This window comes from Dermacentor albipictus, chromosome 2, assembly GCF_038994185.2.
Source record: "Dermacentor albipictus isolate Rhodes 1998 colony chromosome 2, USDA_Dalb.pri_finalv2, whole genome shotgun sequence".
In the NCBI taxonomy this organism is placed as follows: Eukaryota; Metazoa; Arthropoda; class Arachnida; order Ixodida; family Ixodidae; genus Dermacentor; species Dermacentor albipictus.
Window position 1 is genome coordinate 175,827,583 of NC_091822.1, and position 18,445 is coordinate 175,846,027.

The 18,445-nt window shown below is 46.9% G+C and overlaps 1 pseudogene; it reads left to right on the forward strand.

The window, feature by feature from the left end:
• The window catches only part of LOC139055802 (structural maintenance of chromosomes protein 2-like), a 65,106-nt pseudogene that overhangs the window by 34,902 nt on the left and 11,759 nt on the right, over positions 1-18,445 (forward strand).

Here is an 18,445-nt window from a genome sequence, read left to right on the forward strand (position 1 = left end):
GGCAAAATTAAAAAAACACCTATGTGCTTTAGGTGTACATTGATGAATCCCCGGTTTAAGAAAGCCTCTCATAATTCCTGTGCTGCTTTGTAAACCCAATAGGGACTGAAGTGAGGTCCTGCAGCCAAACTGTGTTTCGTAGGCTAGGCAAATGCATCTGCGACTGAAGCCACTGGCTCATTCATTCTATGTGAACTAGCAAAAGTTAGCTAAACGTACAATAAACACTCATTATAACGAAGTGAACGTAACGGCAGAAAAATGCTATATAAGCGGTAATACCATAAAAGTGGCTACTCCATAAAGCCTTAAAAAGCAGAGCTGAAATAGCACAACTCCATGGAAGTCGAATACAGTGGCACCCCGTTCATACGTTTTTCACTGGACCGGGGGAAAAAAACGTAACAGCCGGGAAAATGCAACAGCGAGGAAAGCTCCGAAAATGAATGAAAAAAGTGCAGCTTCAACTATAGACAATTTATTTCCACAGAGTGCACTTAGAACTTAAAAAAAAGTCTAGAATGGTGGCTTGCCGTTTCTTTCGCTCACTAGAAATCGCCACACGTTTCTCAATAGCCTGGAAGGCCGCATTGCTGTCAGCGTCGCTGTGAGGTGCGACGTACCTGCGGAGGAGGTCCAGAGCCGCGACGGCTTCTCCAAAGCTAGGATTTGGCAACTCCCCGGCATCATGCGGCTCGTGCTCCTCGTCGTCACCGCGCCATGGCAATGGCAACGGACGAAGGAATATCCGCGGGAAATTTTGCCCTCTTTGGCGTAATCATGCTAACGTGCTAACGATTGTTTAGTATTGCTGCGGAGCGCGCGCGTCCGTGCAGCCCGGTTGCTCGTGGCGCGGCGTGGTTTCACGAAAAATGTAAACAAGACAGGAGAGCTGGCCCGATAGGCGGAGCAACGCCATGAGCAACGCCAACTTCCGGCTCCTCGATCACCTTGCCCCGGGATTGCCCCGAAACTAAAAAGGTGCGCTTTGCACCGCGGTGGTGGCACACTGCGGAGGGTCAACATCGAGGACAAAACTGTACCCCGTGCAGGGTGCTTGCATGCAGCGCCACCTTACCCCTGGCGCGCAAAACATGCGCGAACACGCGCACGCGCACATTTTATTGTTTGCAGGTGCTGAGCATCCGCGGCAAGCGCTCGAGCCTTGTCACACGGCGTGCTCCGACGTACCTGGTTGAAAGCAAACACCAATGGATATTATAATTAATCCTGACGACCCGTTCCTGACGACCCGTTCAACGAACTTGTCCACTTTCGGTCGCTCTTCACCACATTGTTTTCGGACAAGGTCTATCAGCATGTACGTCGTCTTCGCTGTCAGACAAACTTGAAGAAAGCTCATCGATTGCGGCAATTACTAGCGCTTCCTTTCTCATTGCCGAAATCTCCACTAGCTAACTCCGCCAACTCCGTTGCAACCGCAGCAAGCTATCGGGCCAGAGCGTCTGCGGTTCTGCAGTCGGCGGTGCGCGCGCGCGTCGCGCGTCCCGCAGTGCTTGCTGGGATTGCACCCCGGCGCACCGCCGATTTTCTCGGTGCGAGACGGGGCAACGGAAAACCGCTTCAACAGAGTGCGCTTCCGGTGATCGAGGATAGTCGGTGCGCACCGGTGCGGTTGATCGAAGATGAAAGTGCGCACCGGTGCAGGTGATCGAGGACGCTATTAGTGGCGGCTTCTCGAACTGGTGTGTGGCTTCTAGCAGCCAGTTCCATAGCCAAGCCCGGCCAAAACTCGTCAAAAGCCAAAATGGCGGTTGTAGCGTGTTGCCTACTTTAGCCCAGGTAGGGTGGCTAGAATGGGGAGGTGTGAAGACCGGCCTCCGGAAGCTGGCCCCAAAACGCGTTCCTGCCGCGTGACGGCGCTGCTGGCCGGGGCGCCGTTTAGGGCGCCGTAGTTTCTCGCGGCGTCGGCATACCTCCGGGCGGGAAAATGATTTGGTAGCGCTTAGTTTTAGCGTTTGAATGCGTTAGAATCTGACCAGACTTCTTTCTCTACATTGTAGATGCTGAGAGAATTTAATGTTTCGCTGCTCTCATTCCACATTGAAACAGCGAGAGCCGACACATCAACGGTTTTTGCGACCACCTGTTGCCGAGATTAGCGCGCTTATTCCTTGCCGAAAGTATAGTTCATAGGAATCACCGCGAAAGGGCAGCGCATTGGAATAACCTTGAATGTGTCGCCCGCACATAAGTCACATATCTGGGATTGTAACATTACTTTAAATGGAGGAAGTTCATGCAATATATCAGCATTGTGGTGAAGAAATTCTAGAAAGCACAAAGTGCTTGCGATTTAATGCATGTTTATTGGAGATAACACAGTTATTGCATAAAATCACATTTTTACAAAACACAGGGCTTAACCTTCTTGGCTTTGTTGTGTATGGCACACTGATTTAAGCCTTTGAGGAAAAAGTGAATACGTGTTATACAATAAAACCTAGACACCGATCCTGTTAGATCAGCGTAATGCTTCCTGCAGCCAATCTGTGGCACATTGGCTGCTAGAAGCAAGAAATTTTTGACAACTTGTGCGTGCAGTCGCGTAGGGCTAAATGCACGGGTGAACCTGTCCTCGAGCGTCTGCATGAGGTTGTATAGACAGACTGAGGGATACAGAACCCCCCCCCCCATGTCCCCATGCACCCCCAGACTGAAATGCATAAGCTTGCATACTTCATTATAATGATGAACTGCGCAGTAGTGGGTTGATCATTGACTCCGTTAGACTGTCTCACAATACCAAATGAACGCTCCAAGCAGTCCTGACTGAGGCGGGAAGTAATCAAGAACCTGAACCCAACCTTCTCAGTTAGATACGTCAAGAGGTCTTTGGTAGAATGTATGGTCACACGCAGACCTTCTGATGTGCCCTTGCTTAAGAAGCCGAGCCCTTTTGCATGGGCCTCCCACTGATCCAGAAATGCTAGCATGCTGTTTAGTGCAGTTTCTTGAGCACTGCCACGTCTGAAACACGAAAAGCGTATACCACCGGCACACGAAAATGAGCACAGTTGCTGTGGGCATATCCCAGAGCTTCAGTTGGAAACCGTGATGTCATGGCTTCAATTGCTTGAGCCATCACGTCAATGAACACCCTTGTTGGCTCCGGATTTGAGTACTGTTGCTCAATATTTTCTTTGTGCAAGTCCATGGCGTGCACAACTGCACCGTTGAAAATAATGAACGCCAGCTAGATTTACCCGCATCTTTTCGAATCCACTAGAATATGTGTGTGAATATGTCAACTTGGGTGCAACTTTCAAAGTCACTGCTGTCGACCTTCCATGTCGTTGTAACATGTTCACAGGGTGTTAAGGGATAGCGACAGCAGCTCACACCACCTACTTTGAAGAAAAACTGAGGAAACGTTAGAAAAACACAGCTGCACTACACCGACCACGAGAGTCACTTTGCACTGCACCGTGGCCTACGAGACTGACAAGCTCACGGCGCCCCCGCGCTAGCCATCCTAGCCACGCCCCCGACGGAAGCGCCAAATTTTCCCCTAGTGGGAGGAACGCGCAGCGGGGCCTCCCTAGGCAATGGCGGCGGCGGCGCGGTCTTCACACCTCCCAATTCTAGCCACCCTAGCCCAGGCGGGTTCTGGGCGCTACGTTGCGACGTATCCAGAGAGTGTGTCCAGAGAGCCCGCGATATCGCCGAGAGTCTCAACCTCCCGGCTCCGTCGTGGGTGCGGCTAGTGTTCCTGTATATGCTCCCGCAGGGAGCAGAGTTGCGCATACCTTTTCCGGCGCCGCTCGCACCACTATTGGCCGAGCGCGAAAAATGACGTCAAATGATCCGCGCCGCCGCGAAGCCAACTTTACGGGCGCATCGCCTACTCATGCCAACTCGTCGTTTCCGTCAATGCCATCGCCATTGCAATCAGCGGACCGTCGATCGTGCGTTGAGAGGAGTAGCTGCGGGTTTCAGGTACGGTATTCAACGATGTGAAGTCGAGGACCTTGGTGAAGTGATACTAAACACATCGTACTGGCACTTGTATTCCAGTATGACGGGGTGCAAGCTCACCACACTGCACAAACCACACGGAAGTCAGCCATAGGAGTAAATGCTTCAGCCAAGCAAACTAGTTGGAGACACACTGATACTATAGCGAGAGTGTTGTTGCTAACAAGTCTGGGCTTCTTGGCTTTGAATGCACCCTTCAGGGTTTAAAATTGAAATGAATAATATGTACCTCTCTCGTCAACCGCAATTTCTGAAGAGCTAGGAAATCTTTGCAGAAAGCACACAAGGGAACACGGATAAAACGGGTGCTAAGTTGGCATATGCATATTTAGCTCTCGAGCTGTGATAATTGTAATATATTCCTTCTCCGTGTGAAGTTTTGAGAACAGTGAAATTTATTCTAGTCAATTTATTGTCTTGAAGTGCACAGGCTTATTTATTTTGTTAACTAATTGCTGCCATAGAAGCTAAGCCGCAATTGTATGTGTGCTAGCTTGTGAGCATCATGTATCAGCCAGTGGAACAAAAACTTGTCGTTCATTTAAACACGCTAGAAATCTACGTTGTGCTTTGGTGAATGCTGTTTCCTGTGGGCGGGAGTGGAGTGAATGCACTGTTCAATGACGTAAAATTTCCTTGCCTCTGATGCGATAGGCCACAAAGCTTTGTAACCTGGCTTTTTGGCCAAAACCTGCTTCAGTGATTTCATTGATTTGATACAGTGTCTTCAACTACTGGCTTTTCTCCGAGTGGTAAGAGATCAAGAAAAATGTGTTGTCAGATTACAGCCGGCACTGTGTGAATAATATACTCTGCAAGTTTGCCATCTTGATGTGATTAGTGCAATAAAAATAACCTGTTGTTACTCTTAATAGCTTGTTGCCTTTCCAGTTTCTTTGAATTCTGCCCCCAAGGTTCCAAGAACCAGCACACTTGGCCTGCTGCCAGCAGCCGTTCATGCATTCCCTTGTATGAAATAAATTTGATCTAGAAGCTCTTGCATCTTGAATCTTTTTCTACTTGCAGATTTGCTGCTACTATATAGCTGATTAGTCTGCGGTATGAATGAATCGTAAAAGTAAGCTTTGCTTAAAATGTGCGCATGTGAACATTTGAAATGCGCTTAAATCTGTGTCTGCACCGCATGTATCGAAAACGTGCAGCTGTTGTGAACGATGGTTAGTGATAAATGACGCTCTGTTAACGGTGTGTGTGTGTGTGAAAACTTTTATTGTACTGAGGTCCGGAGGCTCGACTTCTCAAGCCAAGGCGGGCCGCTCCCACGTTGGCACTGTCAGGCCAAGCCTTTCAGCGACATCATGGGCCCTCTGGACTGCCCTTAGTTGGTCCTGAAACAATGGGCTTTGAATCCTTTTCTCCCACTGTGTCCATTCTTCAACGAGGTTGGGGAGAGTCGCGGGACACCCCGCCAGCATATGTCTGATTCCAATGATGCCATTACAATCATTGCATTCCATCTTAATCTCCCTCTCTGGATATATTTTATTAATGGTGTACGGTGTGGGATATGTACCCGTTTGCAATAAGCGCAGTGAGACTGCCTGAGCCCTGTTCAGTTTTGAATGTGGCAATGGGAATTGTCTGCGTCCTAAATAGTAATGTTTGGTAACATCATTGTATGTTAATAAATGATCTCTGGATTCCTTCGCTTGATGGTGAACGGCTCGGTTGTGACTGTCACGGTTAGCAAGTCCTCGTGCCAAGTCATGAGCAACCTCATTGAGGTTTACCCGAGTCTCGTCCACTTTCCCCATATGCGCAGGAAACCATCGGATTTCAGTTGTCATAATCACCATGTTTTCAAAAAGTTTAGCTGCAACTCCAGCTACGTAGCCTTTATCAAAACACTTTACAGCGGTTTTCGAATCACTGTAAATGAAGGCCCACTTATTACTCCTAATGGCTAGAGCAATTGCCGCTTGTTCCGCCACCGTGGGGTCCTTGGTAAAAATTGTGAGAGCGTCTTGCACCTTCCCTTGATAATTTGAGACAATGGCCGTATAGGCTTCTTTACCGTTCACCCAGGCGGCATCAACTATAGCTGCCAGTTGGTTCTGCTGCTCTATTTCATTCAAGAGTGCTTTAGCTCTTGCCTTTCTCCTTTCGACATTATATTCTGGATGCATGTTTCTGGGGAGAGGGTTGGTTCTGATCTTGCTCCTAACTTCAGTCATTAATTCTACTTCAGCCTCTATTGGACTCCTCGATGTATTCAGTTCTGCACCTATTGCCTGTAATATGTTCCTGCCAGCTCGTGACTTTGTCAATCTTTCGTGTTGCGCTAGCTGTTGGGCCTCCGCAATTTCTTGCATTGTATTGTGCACCCCTAGACTCATGAGTTTGTCGGTTGCAGCGTTACTGGGTATACCTAGGGCTACTTTAACGAGCTTCCTGAGCATCACATTACGTTTGTTAAGTTCTGCCTGCTTCCATTTGAATAATCCAGCTACATAAGTGAAGTGACAGAGAGCAAAGGCATGTATTATCCTTAAAGCGCTGTCTTCTCCCAGGCCTCTGTGTCTATTGGTAATTCTCCTTAGTAACCTAATGACCTCATCTGTTTTATTCGAGATATGTTGTATTGTTCTGTAGTTAGTATTGTTTCCGTCTATGTGATACCCAAGAACGGTCATTAATCGGCCGGTTTCAGCAGCCAAAATGCGCTAAGTGTCCACCTTACGTGTGTGAAGTTTTAAACACTCTTTAAAACATTTCTTGCTTTCTGACAGTGATAAGACAACTTCACATGCATGCTGAAAATCATTGCGCCGCGTTTTGTGGCAACGTACTGCGCGTTTGCGAGCGAACTTTGGAGCTGTTCGAGCCACGGGAGTATGTTATTTTGGGGAATCGAATGCGGTCCTACCCCCTATTTGTACGTTCATGTGTGTGTTTGTATATGCGTGTTTACATAGGTACATACAAAGTTTCGGTTGGTTGGAAGCCCACCCCCTCCGGCTGCACGAATGGCTCGTTCGAGCGTAGCCTGTAATAAGAAGTGCCCTTTGCTAAGCGCCTGCGAACAATTGGCGCTTGTAGCTCGCGACCACTAGAGAAAAAGTCGGAACACCGCGCGGCATTTGGCTCCTGCGCGCACGAGGAGTGGCTTCGCTGCAGAGCTGGATCACGACGGCGGACCTATGCGCAACTCTGCTCCCTGCGGGAGCATATACAGGAACACTAGGTGCGGCCCGCAGACGCTGCCCCCTAACGGGGACACTCATCGTCTTCTCAGGACCAAAATAAAAGTTCTTTGTCTGTCTGTCTGTCTGTTGCGACGTATCATGCAGGAACGTTTTCACAGCTACTACGTAACAGCGGGGTTCCTTATACATTGGATCCTATGGAAGCTATGCCGGGACCAGATGAAAACGACGTAGCAGCTGGGAAAACGCAGCAGTGAGGAACGTAACAGCGGGGTTCTACTGTACTGGTGTTATGCGGTGCATTTTCTATTGCAATTGAGCATATTGGTATTGAATTCTTCGGTCGCGATTGGCTCCTTTGCGGATGCTGCGGGAGGGAGCCAATCTTGGTACGAGTGACTTTGGTCATACAGGGCATGTGGAAGGCAGCGTAGAGTAACATTTGTCCATCGTACACTACTTCCACAACACTGCGCTATTCCCTGATAACACATAGGCACAACATGGAGAAAAAGAATGCACCGACAAAGAGGGTTGCTCGCTTGCTTGACGTGAATAAGCCACCTGAATAAAAGTAAAGGTAGCGACATTCCTTTATCTTGCCACCCGAGCCAGCGAGCGAAGGCAGGGGAGGCAGTCTGGGGCTTATCTGTATTTCCTTGTTGACAGAGTGAAGTCGCGTAGTTGCACTTCCTCCGTTTTCGAGGAAATAAGCACGAGAGCATCCGTGTGCTGCCATCCGTGCCTTTTGTTTTCTTGCTGTCTTCTTTTGACTTGCATCGGCACCATGACAGTGGTGGTGATTGTGGACCCAATGATTGCGAAGATCGGCAGGCTATGCAGTGCGATTGCCACAATCGAAAACAACAAACTGAGAGGGCTAGTGGTGAGGGAAGGTGCGTGTGGCAAGAAGGAGAGAAGGAATGTCGCTACCTTGAATTTATTCACGGGACTTAGGTGCGAATGGTGCTGAGTGCCATCGTGAGTGTGCTCCTGCTTACTACTAATAACACATGAGTACAGCATGGAGAAAACTGGTGCACAGGCAGTGCGATGGTGTAGCTGGTGATGGAGAGGTCCGCTCGCTTGCCCGGCGCGGAACACTTCGCTCAGTGCAAGAGGTGCTGAGCGCTGCTGTGAGTGTCCGTGTGCCCCTAGACAGTTCACTCTAAGCAGAGCAGCTTATCGGTATGCTTCGAGCAATCCAGTTTAAAATGCATGCATTTGCGTCGGTACTAGGGGAGATTTCGAATAAACTGGTAATTTGCTGGACACCATCTCAACCCCATTCAGTGCAGTATAGGCTAGGGCTCATGTCAATCAATCGGTTACGAGAATCGGCTGTGTTCTGTAAAAGGAAGCAAGGCTTGCCCGTTGTGCCTTACTAATCCTTCTGTGTAGCTTGTATTCAATTGGTTTTGCACAATGGACAAACAATGGAGGAGCCCTACCTCTGATTCTCTTTTCTGGTTGGTGATGCTATGCATAGCTTTTGCTGCGTTGCCCAAAGTTAGTATTGATCATCAGACGAAAGCTCAGTGATTGGCTCGTTTGTTTGCCATGTCTCTTGAATGTCAAAAACCAAGCTCCGTCTGCTCTTGTCGGTTGCAGAGGAGTCGAAGGCCAAGCTGCAGGCGTGCAAAGAGACACAGAAGAAGGCCTCGGCTCGTGTGAAGGACCTCGAGGAGAAAGTGAAAGATGCCAAGAACATCCGAGATCGAGAGTTGAAGGCAGCCGAGCAGCAGATCTCCAAGTGCAAAAAGAAGGCTGACGAGTCGGCCAAGAAGGCCACTGCCAAGAAGCAGGTGAGACGAAAGGGGGGAGGGAACAGTGGCTGGCCAGGTGTAATTTTTTTTCTCACTCCAGTATAGCAGTATTGTGCCAGTACCAGTATTGCTAGACAGCTTTAGGATAACGTTCGCAAGCATGTGTAAATGCCTTTCGTACTTAAAGAAATAGCTCTGATCTCACCCTGCATGCTTTGTATGCGACTGGGTTTCTGAGCTCGATTTCTTTGATCCGTGGATTTTATACGGACCTGCCCGCGCAGCAGAGATGCCAACTTATACAACCATTTTATAATGGCAGCCGAAATTTCGACCACTGTTACGTCTATATTTCATTCTAAACTTAATAAATATTTACATTTGCCTGTGGCGCAGGTCGTTGTCATTCACGGAACAAAGGCTGTGAATCTTTCATAAACAGTCGGCATATTGAGCAACAAATATGTTTAGTATTTTTCACCATATTTTATATTTTGGGTCCGACTAATATTTTTCGTAAACAATCAAACCCACTTGCAACAATATCGGTCTTAATAATGTACAGTAGACTTGCATTAATTCAACACCCGTTAATTCCATCCTAACCAAAGGACCCTGCCAGTGCCCATACATTTCTATGGGCCTAAATCTCCATTATTTCAATCTGAAACTTGACCTTTGCTGGACAATTCAAGCTTGGCTGGTCAGCTTTGCCGTAATACAGCCCTGCTATGCGGTGAGGCATAAGCAAATTATTGCGGTGAAGTATATTATAGAAGAAAAGGGGCCACTTTCATGAGACGTAGTAGACATTGCTTAATAATATAGGCGTGCATGCGCCGTCTCCGGTCAGAGCACAAGCACCTTGAGGCTAAATAAACAAGCTGTTTCTGATGTTGCCATGGTGATGCGTCTCTTGTATATGAGACAGTTAATGGTGCCTAGTGTGCATTCCTTAATTATACGCATGCGCAGGCGCCATGTACTGAAAAGTGGAGAATTCCACCTGTGTTTAGGAAATCTAGCGAAATAAGAGGCAGTGAGATGAAAAAACACTGGAAATCGAGAGGGCATTTAAAGCCAACAAAAGAGTTGGGGTCTACCTAAAACTCCTATAGCCTGCCAGTAAACTTTGGTGTTTTGGTGCTCGTATTGTTACCGAAGACGGAGAATGTGCGTGTGTAATTTAAGCAACAGGTGCTATGTCTCGTAACAGTGGCTCCTTTTTTTTGCTTGACTTGCTTCACTGTATAACATGGCTGTATCATGGCGAAGATAACTTTAAGTGCATGTACCGTCAAGGGAATCAACAGTGTGTTTTGGCATTATCTTTTTTTCTGCAATTTGTTTAATTTGACCAGTTTCGTCGTTACCATCAGGATCAACTTAACGGAAGTCGAGTGTATTGGATGTAACAGTGAGCAGTCGCAGCACCATTAACTTTTGTGTGTACAGGAGAACCTTATTGATATGATCCCATTACATATGATTTCCCTGTGCTAATGTTGACGATCGAGAACACACACACACAAAAAAAGACCCAATACAGTTATGCTTCTATTTTACTGTTTCATATGTTCCCAGAAAACATTATCTTTCGCCACCGATGTTCAGTACATCGTCGAACTGTGATTGTATAATACGTTTCCTGGCCGCTAGATCCCATGTAAACAAAGAAAGGCGCGAGGCGCACGCGATCGAGAACGGTGGCTGCTTGCTGCAGCAGCATGCCCGCAATACTCCCCCACTCGTCTCACGTGAGAACGCCGACTCTCACTTAGTAGTTTTCTCTCCCGGTACCAGCAAATCACCTCTTGGATTGTCGCACAGCGCATTCACAGCTATTGCTACCCTTCCTATTGCGATAAGCATGTTCACTTATTTGTTTCACAGCATCACAGCATGGGTAGCGTAGTGCTGTTGGAACCGTACTGCACACTTTTAATAGGTGATAACCGAAATGTGTTGCTGTTCGCTGCTACAGGCTACACGAAGTGAGTGCCATGTTTATCTCCGGCAGTAGCGTATTTTGGTGTCGCCCGACAGCTTGATTTTGTTTCAGCTTGTTGCCGTCTTAAAATACCACACAGTAGTAAAGTGTGACAATGTGAGTCTCGGGTCGCTTGGGCACCACCAGCATAGCGAATGTGTAACTTGTCTTGATCAAATCACTGCTCATCTCACTTACCGACTCTCTCTCTTTCCGGAATGTAGGAAGTGGAAGGGCTGAACCTGGAGATCCAGGAACTGGAGAAGTCCATCCTGGGCTACGACGAACAGATGAAGGCGAGCGATGCCATGCTGGCCGAACTCGAAGAAAAGCTCAAGCAGAACTAGCAGAAGCTGGCTGCAGCCAAGGTAAGTAAGAGCATGCGTGTGGGCTTCTCCCATTCTAGGTTTGCTGTGTCTGCGCGTGGCTGTGAACGTGGCTGAGTGCACACGTGCTCCGCACACCCTATCTTGAAGGTAATCTGCAGTGTGTGCGAAAACTGGGCGATCCGAGATTGCTGGTGGCTTCGTGTGCACTGTCTTCTGGTGCGACTAGTGCCGGAGCTCAGGTTTCGGAGACATGTTGAAGCAAGAGGCAAACAGTGTTCGCTTCCCCCTGCCTGCGCTCTTCATCACACCAGCGTCGTGGCAGTGATCAAGTGTTCACGGTCAGCAGCACAGTGTCAGCAGCAGTGGTGGAGTGAATGTGAAAAGTTACACAGGCTTCACTTTGAACTGCCAATGTGAAGGTGTGATCAACAAGGCATGAAACCATATCTTTATTTGGTCGCTGACTCTCAAATTCAACGAAATGAGAAGAAATTTGTCATAGAAGTGTGCGTTTTATTCGTTATTTTTGGCTGATCGCCCAACAATTTCAAAATTTTTACGGCCCCATCCATGTAAGCAACATTTGTCTGTGACTGTACATAATCGCGTAAAAACTTGAAATAGACAAAGTATATTGCTAATTTTACTGGTGTTGCGATATTGAGGTTTAACTGCACCATGATTTGCCTAAACTTAGTCCTTGGGGCTTTGAATGGTTTTGTGACTACAAGTTGGTCATTTTTAACAAGTTATATTGTGTTATAAGTGCCGCAATTCATAATGATTGTGCATGTGCACAGTCTTATTGCCTCTTGCGTTTATCAAAATACAAATGCTTCGAATTTTAGGCCACAAAAGGCCGATGAAGCATAGCAAATAAAGGCACCAGAATTTCTGAAGCCACAAGCACAAGGATCAGACGAACAAATTTATGTACTAACAATTATTCCTATGTTAATTCCCTCTAGTAATTGTAGCATGCAATATCTGGTTACAAGGACTTCTTGTCTGTTGTGTGGACGCCACGCAGGAGAAAGTGAAAGAGGCGGGCGAGGAGGTCAAGGCACAGAAGGAGAAGCTCAAGGCTGCAAGCCGCGAGATCGCCGAGAAATATGCCGAGTGGGCCGAGATCGAGAAGCAGGCTGACCAGCTCAAGCTCAAGATCCAGCAGTGGGAGCACGACGTCAACAAGATCGACCGTGAGGCTGGAGATGCTGGGAAGAAGGTGGGCAAGCTGTTCTGGTGGTTGTGGGTGCACCGCGCATTAGTTAAACGAGCAGGGAAAAACAGTAGGGCTTCACAGTAGTGAATGCCTGCCTGAGTGTTAACTACTGATGGACCAATTTCACCGCACTTGCACTAACTCCGCAAACGATGTAGTGACTTGCGTGTTTCCCTTTTAATAAAGCAAATAATAAAGCAAATGACGGTAGGAATAAAGAATAAAAATAAATAAAGAATAAAGAAGAATGAAGTAAATGACGATAGGAAATGTTCTAGTAGAAGAAAAAGGTGTTATCACTCATGGATTAAATAAATATTTCCAATCAGTATTCACGCGCAGTGATCGACCATTTCCAATAGATGACGGGGCATCTTTCAGCGAAAGTTCCATGGACACTATCAACTTTACTCAGAGGGGCGTATTCCAGCAGTTGCTACAGTTAGATGACAAGAAGGCTTCTGGGCCAGACGGAATACCTACTGGCTTTTTGAAAAGGTATGCTGAGTGGATATCATTTTATTTGGTAATTATTTTTCAGAAATCACTAAGCACCCATTCCGTGCCACAGGACTGGCGTTGTGCTGTAGTTATCCCCATATTTAAAAGTGGCAATTGTACCCTAATGAATAACTACCGTCCTGTATCTCTTACGTCAGTTTGCTGCAAGGTTATGGAACACGTCATAGCAAAACATATAATTATCTTCCTAGAATCAAATGGCCTCCTTTGCGCATGCCAGCATGGGTTCCGACGGGGACTTTCCACAGTGACACAGCTCATTGAGACATTACACGATTTTTCCAAAGCTATGGACAACCGTGAACAAATGGATGTTATATGCGTTGATTTTGCCAAAGCCTTTGATAAGGTTCCCCATCGTAAATTACTTTTTAAACTGTACAAAGCAGGTATAAATGGTGACGTTCTAAAATGGATTGAAGATTATTTAACTAACCGCAAGCAGGCAGTTTGCGTTGATGGTTCCGAGTCTGGTTTTGTAGATGTATACTCAGGAGTACCACAGGGGTCCGTGTTAGGGCCAACACTTTTTCTGCTTTACATCAATGATGTAGCAACCGCTTTAGATAGTTCTGCTAAGATAAAGCTCTTTGCAGATGACTGCTTGATTTTTGCGCCGGTATCTTGTTTAGAGGATCAGATTAAGCTCAACCGAAACCTTCAGGTGTTTGGGAGTTGGTGTGACAAGTGGGAAATGCGAATTAATTTTGATAAGACCACATACACGCATATGACTGCAAAAAAGAATATTTTTACTTTTCAGTACGATATCCAAGACTACAATTTAGTTAATGTTCCCTGTTTCAAATATCTTGGTGTCTCTACTTCGCATGATTTAAAATGGCACAATCAAGTAGAAAGAGTGTGCTCTGCGGCACAGACGAAATTGGGTTTTTTAAGAGCAAAACTGGGGAGGGCAACAAAAGATGTTAAACTGCTGGCTTACAGATCTCTTATTCGACCATCCCTAGAATATGCGTTAGTAGTAGCATGGGCACCCCATCGAAAGGTAATGTGGGCCAAAATAGAGAAGGTGCAACGCCGGGCGGCGCGCTTTATTTGTTCGAAATATAGAAGGACAGACTCAGTTTCGGCAATGTTAAAGTCTTGCGGTCTTGAATTATTGGAAGATCGGTGCAAGAAGCAGAGAGTAAAAACGTTATTTCAAATAATTCACGGCGAACTAAAAATTAATAAAGATGTGTATTTAACACCTCCAGGCAGACTGAGCTCCCGCTTAAATCATAATGAAGCTATTCAACCGTACTTGCCCCGAACCAATGCCTTTCGTTGTTCGTTCTTCCCAGAGTCAATAGAGCTGTGGAACAAGCTGCCTGCAGAAATTGTTCGCAGTTCTGATACTGCATTGTTTACAAATGCAATCAAGGTTCTTTACTAAAACTGTACCATGTGGATATTGTAAAGTGTTTTTCTTTCCTTTTTTTCTCTTTTTCCTTTTTTTCTGTTTGTGTGCGTGCGGCAGCTAGTTGAACATTTGAATACATGTCTTATAGTCTGTATATTGTATCTTGAATTGTATCCGTAGGACACTGTAGTGCATGTGCATATTTCTTTTGTATCTGGCTGTCTGTATGAACGTATATGTAACATCCCTCCCTGTTATGACCCTCAACTGAGGGTTGACAGTATTTCTAAATAAATAAAATAAAATAAAATAAAGAAAATGTTGCGCTTACCATTGCTTCGATTTTTGCTCAGATTTCGCAGCTTGGTCATATCTTATAGTCCAGATCACAGAATATAATATTTGGTACTGCTGCCTGCCTGGTTTGTTGAGAAAAAGAAAAACAAGATTGCCTTCGTCTGAGAGTCTCACCATGTATACTAGTTTATAAAAATGGAGGGTCACTTTCCGGTACCTGCAGCAGAGCAAAGCATGGCTTTCAAGATCAGCTTGCATTATTCTCCGAGTGTTGTGATTTGAAGGGGCACAGAAAAAAGCAAATTCGCATCTTTTTTCTTTTTTGACAAACTAGGCAAGCAACATTGCCTAGTGCTGCAGTGAACAATCGAGACCATAAAACCCGATCTTGTTGTGCAAGAACAAGGCAGTATGAATAAAGCGGTTGTTAGTGCAAAATCTTAAAAAGTTCTTAAATGGCCTTCAGAACCACAAGGCTGCCATCCGTGATCGTGTCAACAGCGGCCGCGGTTTCGTCCGCAGCCGCTGTGGCAAACAGTAGTCTTGATTTTACTCAGTGTAAAGCTGTCGACGATGAAGAGCACCATCTACATCAGGACGGGTAGCGACCTGGCGAAAAAATAATCGGGATGTGTGAGTGGTAGCGAATAGCGTATCTTGGATAAAGACACACTCTGCGGCCGTGCTGTGGAGGAAGTCGCGAGGCCTTCGCCGCTGCGAACACTAATCAGTCACGAAATGATGAGGATTGCCACTTGCGCATTGCTTTTGTGCGAAATAGAAGCAGGATTTGCCAATTCATTCAGTAAATAAAAGCGTGTGATGTAGGAAGCATTCGTTTATTGTATCCTTGATATTCTCGATCATGTGACATTCGGTTAAAGGTACGGCCACACTAGCGACAAAAACGCGCGCGACACGCCGCACACGGCAAGCGCCTGCGCGGCAGACGCGTGCGGGCAAGTCCACAGTTGCGTTTTGCGGCACGCGGCAACGGCCTGTGGAGTCCCGCGTTGTCTCGTTCCATTCGATACTTCTCGTGACAACGCGCTCTCCGTTCTGCCCATTTCGTGTTCCATCGGGAGTGTCTGTGTTTTTTTGCGCCACTGCCGGCCATGCTCAGGCATGTCGGATACGGACGAGGAGCTACTGGTGACTGTGAACACTATAATACTTATTTGTTCTTTACTTGTGTGACGCCGACGTGCCAGAAAGCGGACGAGAAAGTTTTGGGTGCGGTACAGGGACACTGAGGGCCAGGCGCACACTCTGCTTCCCTGCCTTCACCAATTACTCACCTATCATGCCAAACTGCTGTCCATAATGTGCCAGCGGTTGGCGCGCAGCTCCTTGTCCGACACTCGTTTTATCATAGAGCCACGCATATCCGCGAAAGGTTTCCAAAAAACGCCTGCATTGCAAGGCGAATTCTTCGTCGACGTCTCAGTGGCGGTGTGGTAAGGCTTAACAAAAACAGCCCCCTTGACTGGAAATGGCCTCTGAGATTTTACGGCGCGCGTGTCACTGTTCAGTCTCGGAGCCCATAGATTATGATTCTTTGCTTATGCGACAAGTGGCGCCACAACAGCGCGGCTTGTAAAGCGGCTCGCTTCTTATTGGTGGTCGTTTTGCGTCTGCCGCGAAAAATGGGTCTCGCACCCATTCGCGCGTTTGCCGCGCGTTGCTGCTGCTTTTTGTGAATCTTGCCGCGCGCGATAGCACCGCTCGCCGCGCGCGTTTTTGTCGCTAGTGTGGATGTACCTTAATCCGGACCAGCAAAATTTTTTTTCGTCCCCTTAAGTATGAATTAACGAGGTATTACTGTACGCTTATTTTTATCAGTTCATACAGTTCCAGAAAACACTCTTTTGGCACCAACGTCCAGTAGATAGCCAATCTGCGATCGTATGATACGTTTTCCAGCCCCTAGATCCAGTGTAAAAAAGAAGAGGCGTAAGGCATGCGTGATCGAGAATAGTAGCCACCCGCCACGGCAACTTCTCTGCAGTACTTTCTCACCTGTCTCACGTGAAAACGCTGGTGTACACGAAATTTCTTATTCCCGTACATACCAGCAAATTTCCTCCCGGGTCGTCGCATTCACAGCTATCGCTACCAACCCTATTACGATAAGCAACTTCACTTATCTGTTGCACAACACGTCCAGGCCCACAAACATTCCAGGCCTGACAATGTTTGATCCTAGTTGCCCATGTACTGTAAAACGACTTTGTATCCGTTGTGTCATTCTCATTTTCATCAATCCAATAGGGGCTGATTAATGGCTGGGCGAGATCGTGCTCTAGTTTCTAGAGCACGATCACGACCTACTCGCCAACATCATTAAAACGCACTAACCCCATATTTTGCCCGAACCAACCTAATTAAGTACTCTTTCTCTGCACGCACCATTAATGACTGGAATGACTTGCCTTTATAAAACTTGTATCACGATTGTTTACCTTTTGTATCAGCATTATTGTCGTATTGTTTCCGCATTTTGTTGTATTGACATTGCTTTAATTCTTGTGACCTAATATTATATTATTCACCCTGCATGGACTTCGTGTCCGCAGTATGTATTAAATAAATAAATAAATATGCAGACTAGTGTGCTGAGTGCTGGGCCTGGTTAACGGGAGATGGTGGCGCCGCCAGTGATGCCTGGAGGCCGCATGTTCAGCACAATCCCTACTAGCAACGCTGTCTGGCAACGCTGTCCACGGTGCCATGGCAACAAAATGTGTGATTGTTTGCTAGTGTGCTGACGTTATGTGAAAAAAAAAGAGAAACAAAGCTATGCTCTGCACAGAGCACATCATTTCGAAGCGCACAGCGAGAGGGAGACGTGCGCAGTTCTGTATTGCAGCACACCATGCGACCTCCAGCGAAAGGCATTACTCTTGGTGCCACCGTGACGCCTGTGCTCAACACACTATAATCAATATATTCTAGGCGCTATAATTTTGCTTAAAGCTTTGTGGTCAGTGGGTGCAATTGTGTGCAGCTGGAGGACATGGTCCACCACTACGAGTGGATTCCTTCGGAGCGGCCCTACTTTGGCAAGAGCAACACTGAGTACGACTTCGAGGCCAACAACCCGACCGATGCCGGCCGGCGCATCAGCAAGCTGTCCGAGACCAAGGAGAAGCTAGGCCAGAATGTCAACTCGCGCGCCCAGAACATGCTGCTGAGGGCCGAGGAAAAGGTGAGAGACGTGCCCTTGTCTGGTTGCTGTGACGACTCGGTCACCAAGCTTTTGGCATCTCTGATGGGCACGGTCAGTTGAACGACCTCCCCACACGTATGCACACTCTCACCATGGCTAAAGTCCTTGGATATGCTTGCTTTCTTTGCTAAGTAGTGACATCTTCTTCCTCCCCTGCACGTCGTCACCCTTGCAGCCATTGTTGGCCGCGGTGTCCTTCCTAACTTTCAGGCCCAGAGCGGCAAAATACACAACTGTGGTCATTTCTCCATCATGATAGATAATGCAAGACTGAGGACAGATTTTTATGCTATTGGCCATAAGCAAAGTGCATACTCGTTGGCGTCTGATCTTGTGACATCATTTTCAGCAATCTGTATTGTATAGCTGGAGCACGTTAGCTCGACCATGTACTTCATTGCCAACGGTGTTGGACCATATTAAGAAAGACGTTGCAGACAGAAACAGCTTCCATAAAAAAAATACAGCGCCGGCGATTAGGATGTGTTTGTGGCACTTCAAAGGTTTTTGCTACCTGTCTGTAAAGAAAATAGAAAGTATATGCAGTCGACTACCAAT